Raw genomic sequence first — 9,699 nt, 5'->3', positions numbered from 1 at the left:
GTATGTGGCCTCATCTTCTTTCTCTAAGAAACTTATTTTCAAGGTAGAAGTGGAAGAGGGATTATCTTTTTTGGCCTCAAGCTTGTTTTTCTTCCCTCCTAAGTCCTTTAGCACAGGGACTGTTAAAACATATAGTAGCTGTTCTAAACCCTGATCTAGTTTTTGCCGGTACCAGTGGATGTAATCTTTTCTAAAGTCCTTAGAGAACACCTTGCAAGACATAATTACACTCTTTTCTCTTGTTCCAGTAAGTGATACTTCAGGTTGCTCCAAAGTTAATTGCCCAAGGCCAACTGCAAGCAAAGAAGAGAAATTCCCATAAACAAAAGACATGTGAAGAGGCAACAAGAAAGACCTTCTTCAGTCTCTCCTGTAGACTTAAATGACTGAGACAGCAACTCACAAGACCAGAGGGTGGAGAAGAGGACCACTTCCAGGAGTGCCATCTCGTCACCAGATTGACTCCCAGGGAGGAGGTAAAAAAGGCAAGGTCTGTTGGAAGGAAGTCTCAGGCCAGTGGCAGGGGAATGGGCCTGGATCTTGTGTCCCAGAGGAAGAGGTGGATCTGGTGATATGGTTGTCTGGGGTTCTTCATAATCTGCAACAGATATGAGCAGCTGTGGTTTCACGGGGGTTTCCTGCCCCTAAGTCCTGAGCAGATGGTTTAAGAGAAGGATGATGATCTGGACAGACAACCCAGAGATGAATGCGTATACTTGAGGGTGGGGCTACTCTCATAGCTGCTCAGCTCATCTCCCTGAAATTTCATACCATAGTAATGTTGCTGCAGAAATAGGAAGACATCCCTGCTGTGTTCTTTCCCTATGTCTGTCTTTCTGTAAATGGTTGGTGATCCAGGACTTGTGTATACAACCTGACCTTTATTTTTCTGTAACGCTACAGAAAACCATCAGACGTTAGAACATCTTCTTGACATGATTTAATATATTACAGACACAAGCACTGGAATATTTTTGAGTTTTTTTCTAATTAATTGAGATGTCACCATGCAAATTACCATCCAGAGAAATCACACTTTGTTTACAATCTGGGTGCCTTCAAAAAGGGACTACATTGCAATTCCTTGTGGATCTTTGAGACAGAGCAGTCTGTGGAAATCAGCTTCTACTCAACCTGGACCTGAGAACAGTTTCATGAGCATTATGTCACACGCAGGAGTATTTTAAAAGCAATGTTCTGTTGAATATGCAGTGATAACCTTTAAAATTAATATGGCACCTAATATGTATTGAGGACTTCCTAGTCATCAGGCACGGTTCTAAACATTCTCATATTATTGTATTCACTCTTCTTCACTATGCTGGGAGGTAGCTGTTATGAATATCTCCATTTGACAAAGGACAACAGTGGCAAACAAACTCATTTAAAGACATGGAGCTGGTGAATGTGGGGACTCCTGTGAGCAACCGTTATGTATTCAAGGAAATGGGTAAAATAAGACATAAAGAGGACAAAAAAGCACAGATCATTTACTTTGAAAATTTCTCTGCATTTTTATGGCTAGAGATCGGATTGATGGGTATTATTTATACATTTAGGTGGAATTGGCATTTTTAGCTCTATATTCTCGTTTGGTTATGATTGTAAGCAGCACAGCTTTTTACATGTAATGCTATTTATGTATTTATTGTTGGCTGTGCTGTGTCTTCATTGCTGCTCGGGCTTTTCTCTAGTTGCTGAGAGCGGGGCTACTCTCTAGTTGTGGCGTGCAGACTTCTTGTGGTGGCTTCTTTTGTCGCAGACCACGGGCTCTGGGGAGCATGGGCTTCAGTAGTTGTGGCTCTCAGGCGCTAGAGCACAAGCTCAGTATTTGTGGCACACGGGCTTAGTTGCTCCACGGCATGTGGGATCTTCCCAGATCAGCAAAGGAACCCTGCATTGGCAGGTGGATTCTTTACCACCTAGGCACCAGGGAAGCCCCAGCAACATAGTTTTAAATAATCTATGTGATATTATTTTAATCATTAATAGTTATTTTTAACGACTAAAGGAAATTAAACAATTTCCAATACCACTTACCCCATCTGCCATGGGCTGAATTATTTAAGCTTCTTTTGCCTCAGTTTCCACAGGTGCACTTTGCCTGCATACATATCTTTTTTTTTTTTTAATTTCCTAACTTTAAATTTATTTATTTATATTTTTGGCCACACTGACTCTGTAGTTGTCCCACAGCATGTGGAATCTCAGATGCCTGACCAAGAATCAACCCCTTGTCCCCTGCATTGGAAGGTGGATTCTTAACTACTGAAAACTTTGTTTTCAATGGCTGCATAATTTTCTATCGTTTGAACACAATGTAAATCTTTCCCTGTTATTCACCGTTTATCCTGACATGTAAGAAGCTGCTGGAGAATTCTCCTCTAAGATCTGATACAGAGGGCCCTACTATGGACATCCCATTACTGCTTTATGGGGTGCTTTTAATTACTCAATGAGCCATCATGTGAAGAAGGGAGCAGAAGTAAGTTGACAAGCTTGTCTTCGAGTTCCTGTCTCAAAAGGGCTTATGTTCTCAGCCCATTTGTTTCTCTCAGGTCTGGGTCTCTACCTTAGCTTGTGTTCAAAGTTTAGGTAAACAACAGTGCCCTATTTAGTTTCAAGAAATCAACTGCAGCCTGCACTGAGTGTATCCAATCGATAAAAATTAACTGGACAGGCAATCTCAAAAGATTACCTATATCAGAGGTAGAAGGAGAAAGGCTGACAGTCTGATTCTATGTCAGTCTTTCCTGTGAGTCCCCCCTTTTTTTCTTTCAAAGGCCTCCCTGAATTAGAAATGGAACTGGAGTCTTAAGTAGAGGGGGTCATGGGGATGACTATGTTGCCATGACCTTTGAAATTATCAAATTAATAAGGGAATACTCATGGCATAGATACAAAGTGATATCCACGGGGTGCCTGGTATGTGCTGTATAAGAAGTGTGGATTGCAAAGTAGTTCTCCTTTGTTTCACAATGATTTGAAAGGTGGCATCACAAAACAATAGAATTTTTATTGTTTTCAAATACTTTGGAAAATAAATTGATAACTTACTAGCATTTCATGTATTCTTTGAAGACTGCTAATGATTCAAATGCTGCTCACAAGATTCAGCATAAAATAGTAAATTGTGCCAGTGAGTGTTCCACAAAGGTGAGTTTTGTTTTCTCCATGGAGGTAGGAATGACTCATGGCACTTCTTTTTATCCCCTTAGAATGAGGAGGACAGACTCCAGAGCTACATACCCTGGATCCAACCCTATTCTGCCAAGTACCAGCTGTGTGACTTGAACAAGTTCCTGAGACACATAGGGTCTCATTTTCCTAATGAGTCAATGGGCTTTATACTAATAACAGAAGTCTCACGGGTTGTTATGAGAGTTAAGGGGCTTCTGCAACAAAAGAAACCACCACAAGAAGTCTGCACACCAGAACTAGAGAGTAGCCCCTTCATCTACCCCAGTATCCTAGTTCACTTAAAGAATTGCAATTCTTAAACATTTCAGTGTGATCTCATAGTCCAGATCATCAACATGGACATCTTGTCTTAGGCTAATCCTTACAGTTAAATTCTCTACACTTTCATTTTAGTTGTGAAACAGACTAATTACACTTACACTTAACAGCATTTCGTCTTAAGGGTATGTTGTAATAATGGCACATGGTAATATCCTCTTTCAACCTGAAGCTTGCCCACATACAGAAGTCTCTGGATGGGGAGATGATGAATGGTAGCACAGCCTGTGTGCCCTCAGACAAGATTTCAATTCATAGAAATACAGCGTCAAAAAAAAAAAAGCTTTGGAAGCACAGCTTTTGGGGTCCTCTGGAAGGTCATGTGCAAGCGTGATCCAAGATGACTTCCTAGAAAGCTCAGGAAGTGCTGCACATGAGGTGAGGCTGAGGCAGGGAGCCCAGGTGGGGAACTGGTGTGTGGTTGCTGCTGGTGGGAAGGATGTGGGTGGGCACAGACCCAGGGAGGGGATCTTGTGCGGGTTATCTCCACAGTTCTACTACCGTGAGCTCCAGCCAGCACAGTAGTAAATGCCCACATCTTCTTTTTCTACAAAATGTACCGTAAGGGTCGAAGTGAACATTCGAGCATCTTTTCTTGCCTCAATTTTGTTCTTCCCATCTACTTGTTTTCGAGCTGCAGTTGTGGTTGAGGTCACATAAACCAGATGCTCCAAAGCCTGATTCAATTTAACTCGGTACCAGTGAACGGCCTCTGACCCAAAATTTGTGCTCTCTATCTTGCAATGTATGTCAATACTTTTCTTTGCTTCTGTGGAAAGGGAGATCTGGGCCTGCTCCACTTTTGATAACCCATGTCCAACTGTAAATAAAAGAAGAGAATTTCTAATGAACCTCTGATAATGTAAAAAATATCCAAGAATTTCTTTGCCCATTCTTCTAAAGTGAAATGGTCAGGGAGTGACTCACAAGCCCAGAAGGAGAAAAATGTGAATGCTTCCAATGGTGACATCCTGTCTGCTGGGCTGTGTGCTCAAAGAGAAGGCAGGAAGGTGGGGACCCGGTGGCTAGATGCCTCAAATCATGGAAGGGCGTGGCCTGAACCAAGAAGGGGAAGGAAGTGGATGGTCTAGCGGGTCCCTGGGCTCATTAGACCTGAATCTCCTGTTTCCTCTGGTTTTTCCACTGGCCCTGCCGATCTCAAAAATGAAGCTAGTGGTCACTGGAAGGTTATTTTGCATGAATGTGAAGGAGCCATGGAGGAATCTTGATTTCTGTAGAATGAAAATGATTTCTATTTGCCCAGGAGGTAGTTTATGAACACTTTTTCTTAGCATAGTATTTTCAAATATTGCATATTTAATAAACATTGACTTTTATGGTAGCAAATATTTAACGAGCATTTTCTATTTGTTAGGCTATTTTTCTAAATGTTTTTCATCTTACAGCCATCCCATGATATTGATATTGATGTTGGTAGTTCTGATTTAATAGATCAGGAAAATAGGGTTTTTCTCAGGAAAAACGTGGAGTGACATGACTCAACAAAAGTCACCCAGCTCTTAAGTGGGATGTGCTGGGAAAGATGCTTATTGAGGAGATTCAGACAAATAGGATAAAGGTGAAAATAAAAATGCCTGTGATCATACTACCAAGACTAACAAGTCTTATCATACAGTGTCTTAATTTCTAGATTTCTTCCTTGCAAATACATGGATGTCAATACAATATTATGGATTATAAATATATTTATAAGCCTCTCTATGTCTTTTGATTGGTTCATTTATTCTATTTACATTTAAAGTAATTATAGAGGGAACTTCCCTGGTCATCCAGTGGCTAAGACTCCTCATTTCCAATGCAGGGAGCCTGGGTTTGATCCCTAGATAGAGAACTAGATCCCACATCCTGCAACTAAGACCCAGCACAGCCAAATAAATACAGAGTAAAATAAACAAAGTAATTATTGATATGTATGTATTTATTGCCTTTTCATTAATTGTTTTGTGGAGTTTTCCAAAGGTTCGTTTTTGATCTTTGCTTCTCCTTTTGCTGTCTTCCTTGTCATTTAATTATTGTCTTTAGTGTTAAGTTTCTTTCTCTTTTGTGTGTGTCTATTATAGATGTTTGGTTTGTGGCTACCATGAGGTTTATATGTAGAAATCTATATAGAGGATATTTTAAGCTGCTTATCTCTTCAGCTCAAACGCATTTAAACAACCTTTCCTTTTTACTCCACACCCTCATATTTACTGTTTTTTTAACCTGTTTTGTGTCTTTTTCTTTTTCATTTCCTTAATTGCTTATTGTGGATATAGATGATTTTACTACTTTCATCTTTTAACCTTCCTAACAGCTTTATATGTGCTTGATTTACCACTTTTACTGTATATTTGCATTTATCAATGAGATTCTTCCTTTCTCATGCATATTTCTAGTTGTGGACTTTTCTTTGCTACTTAGAGAAGTTCCTGTATCATCTCTTGTAAAGCTGGTTTGGTGGGGATGAATTATTTTATCATTTTCTTGTCTCTAAAACTTTTGATATCTCCATCATATCTGAAGGAAAGCTTTCCTGGTGAGAGTATTCCTGGTTGTTAGGTTTTCCCCTTTCATTATTTAAATATGTACTCTCTTCTTGGCTGCAGATTTTCTCCTGAGAAGTCAGCTGAGAGCCTTATGTGTCCAGACACTAATAAGCTAGAGGCAGGTTTCCACAGTGACACTTGCCAGGACCGGTGTCCCTGTGGTAGAGCTAGTTTTCCAAAATGGCTGCTGCCAGAATCTATGCCCTGTGGGTGAGCCCCAGTTGCCTCCTGCCTCTCCGGGAAGCTCACCAACATCAGCAGGTGAATCTCACCCAGGCTCCTTTCATATTAGTGTGCTGCCCTGTGAGATTTTGTGTGCAACCTGTGTGAAGGGAGTGTCAGTATCCCACAGACATCTGACTCTCCCAAAAGTAAGCCTTGCCTGCCTTCAAAGCCAAATGTTATGGGGTCTGGTCATTCTAGTACAGGAGCCCCAGGCTGGGGTGCCCTATGTGAGACTTAGTACCTGTGTTTCTTGGGGAGAAACTCTGTGACTGTTGTTTTCCTCTTGTTTGTGGGTCACTTATCCTGGGACTTCCCTGGTGGCTCAGATGGTAAAGCATCTGCCTATAATGCGGGAGACCTGGGTTCAATTCCTGGGTCGGGAAGATCCCCTGGAGAAGGAAATGGCAATCCACTCCAGCACTCTTGCCTGGAAAATCCCATGGATGGAGAAGCCTGATAGGCTATAGTCCATGGGGTCGCAAAGAGTCGGACACAACTGAGCGACTTCACTTCACTTCACTTCACTTATCCTGGCTTATGAGTCTTGTTTATACTGTTCCTTAGCCCCTTCTACCCATCTTGTTGTAGTTCCTTCTTTGTATCTTTATTTGTAGAAGATCTTTTTTGCTAGTCTTTGGGTCTTTCTCATCAGCAGTTTCTCTGTAAACAGGTGTAATATAGGTGTGCCCATGGGAGGAGATGAGCTCAGGTTCTTCTTAGTCTGCCATCTTCTTTGATCATTCTTTTCATCCAGACTCATTTTGTCTTTCCTTTGGGCCAAGAAACTTCATAGAGTCAGTTTATTTAAAACTCTCTTTCTTAAATTGGTATGAAAGTGAAATTGTTAGTCATTCAGTTGTTTCTGACTCTTTGCTTTCCCCAGGACTGTAGCCTGCCAGGCTCCTCTGTCCATGGAATTCTGTAGGCAAGAATATTGGAGTAGGTAACCATTCCATTCTCCAAGTGGTCTTCCTGATCCAGGGATAGAACCTGAGTCTCCTGCAGTACAGGCAGATTCTTTACAATATGAGCCACCAGGGAAACCCAAATTGGTAGAGATGATCTTATTTACAAAGCATAAATAGAGACACAAAAGTAAAGAACAAATGCATGGCCATCTAGGGGGAAAGGGAGATGAATTTGGAGATTGAGATTGACACATACACTATTGAGACTATGTATAAAACAGATAAATAATGAGAACCCTATTTAGCAGAGGAAACTCAATGCTCTATGGTGGCCGAAAAGGGGAAGGAAATCCAAAAAAGAGGATATATATGGATAGGTATGTTTGATTCACTTTGCTGTACAGCCAAAACTAGCACAACATTGTTAATCAACTATACTAAAATAAAAATTTTAAAACTTATATAGGAGCCTGTGGTGGTGGTTTAGTCACTTAGTCATGTCTGACATTTTGTGACCTCATGGACCTTGGCCCACCAGGCTCCTCTGTCAATGCGATTTTTCCAGGCAAGAATACTGGAGAGGGTTGTCACTCCCTTCTCCAGGGGAATCTTTCTGACCCAGGTATTGAACCCCTGTCTCAATGCATTTCAGACAGTCTCCTGCCTGGCTGGCAGATTCTTTACTGACTGAGCCACCAGGGAAAGCTATAGGGGATGGGTAGATTTTTTTTGACTGTAATAAGCAACAGTCTCTCCACTAAAAAAACTGTCATGGTGATAAGCAGTATAGGTCAGGATATAAATCAAAATATAAGAACACCAGAAATGGGAGAGGAAAGGCTGAAGGCTCATATATCCATATTCTTACAAGAAACCTGCTACAGATACTACTATTAGAAATGGAAAATAAGAAATTTGTATTGTTTTACATTGAAAAGCCAATAGATAATCTATTGAGATTTTACTTATTCTGAGAAGATACCTACTATTCCAATCCTGGGCACATGCTTTAGCACCTAATAGTAACATGAGTCAGTTAGTGTTCTGTGATGCTCAGTACAACCTTGTTTGTGGCACTGGGAACAATGGATCCATCCTTTCATTGTCCTTCAATTTGTTATTGCTGTTTAGTCGCTAAATCTTGTGCAATTTATGACCCCATGGACTATAGCCCACCAGACTTTTCTGTCTATGGAATTTCCCAGGCAAGAATATTAGAGTGAGTTGCCATTCCCTTCTCCAGGGAATTTTCCTGACACGGATCAAAACTGAGTCTCCTGCTTGGCAAGCAGATTCTTTACCACTGAGCCACCAGGGAAGCCTGGTCCTTCAGTTAAGAAGTGGTTTCATGTATTAATCAAGAGGAGCTAGATTACCTGGGTCCCTTTCCTGCTCTGTCGACTAGCCATGGACCAGCTGTGTGGTTTGAATGAGTGATTGAACCACCCGGTACTTTACGTGCCTCATGAGTCAAATATATTTCATGATAAGAGAAAACATCTTACAGATAATGCAGTTTAAAGGAGCTAATATACGCAAGGCATTGAGAACACTTATAGGGAATTCATTCAGAGACACCAATGTTAGTTCTTCTGGTCGTGGCAGGCATTCTCTCTTCTTTTCTGTGGGGGGTGGGGGGGGGCACACTTTAACCCTTTAGGTTCTCACTCTGGTCCTCGGATTTTCTTTTGTTCCATTTTCGTGGGCTTTTCCTCTCTTTGTCTTTTAGCCAGTGCCATCTTGGACTCCTTTTTCTTAGTCTAACTACCTAACAACCCTATGATGGATCCTCGTTCCCCAACCAGGGATCAAAACTGTGCCCCTTCAGTGGAAGCATGGAGTCCTAACCACAGGACCAACAGGGAAGTCCCACTTTATCTTTTTTTCACAAGCGGAATCTGAGTAACCAAGGATGATGAACTCATCTAAGCACCCCAGTGACACAGAGTTCTATTCTGATGATATCATGCTGGCAGAATCCTTTTACCAATACCTCTCAAAAAGAGGGCACTTGTTTCATCCCTAATTTATCCTTATGTTATCCTAATTTATCCTAATGTTCACTTAAAGAATTGCAATCCTTAAACTTTTCAGTGTGATCTCACAGTCCAGTTCAAAGCATGGATTTCTTTTCTTTGGTGATTGTTAGGATTAAATTTTCTAGGTGTTTATTTCTTTATTTGTAGAATGAACCAATAATAGTTGTACAGCAGCCTTGTCGTCTTGAGTATGTATCATAATAAAGGAATATGGTAATGCCCTTTCTAAACCTGAAGCTTGCCCACATACAGAAGTCTCTGGATGGGAGATGATGAATGCTGGCACAGTCTGTGTGCCCTCAGTCCTTGGAATTCCCAAGAATTCTATTCATTGGGATACAGTGTCAAATAAAGCCTGAAGGTCAAGGGCAAGTGTGATCCAAGGTGACTTCCTGGAAAGCTCAGGAAGTGCTGCACATGAGGTGGGGAGCCCAGGTGGGGAACTAATTGCTGCTGGTGGGA

Source organism: Bubalus bubalis, chromosome 8 (assembly GCF_019923935.1).
Source record: "Bubalus bubalis isolate 160015118507 breed Murrah chromosome 8, NDDB_SH_1, whole genome shotgun sequence".
Lineage (NCBI taxonomy): Eukaryota > Metazoa > Chordata > Mammalia > Artiodactyla > Bovidae > Bubalus > Bubalus bubalis.
The sequence above is the reverse complement of the archived record's forward strand: the minus strand, read 5'-3'. Positions refer to the sequence as shown.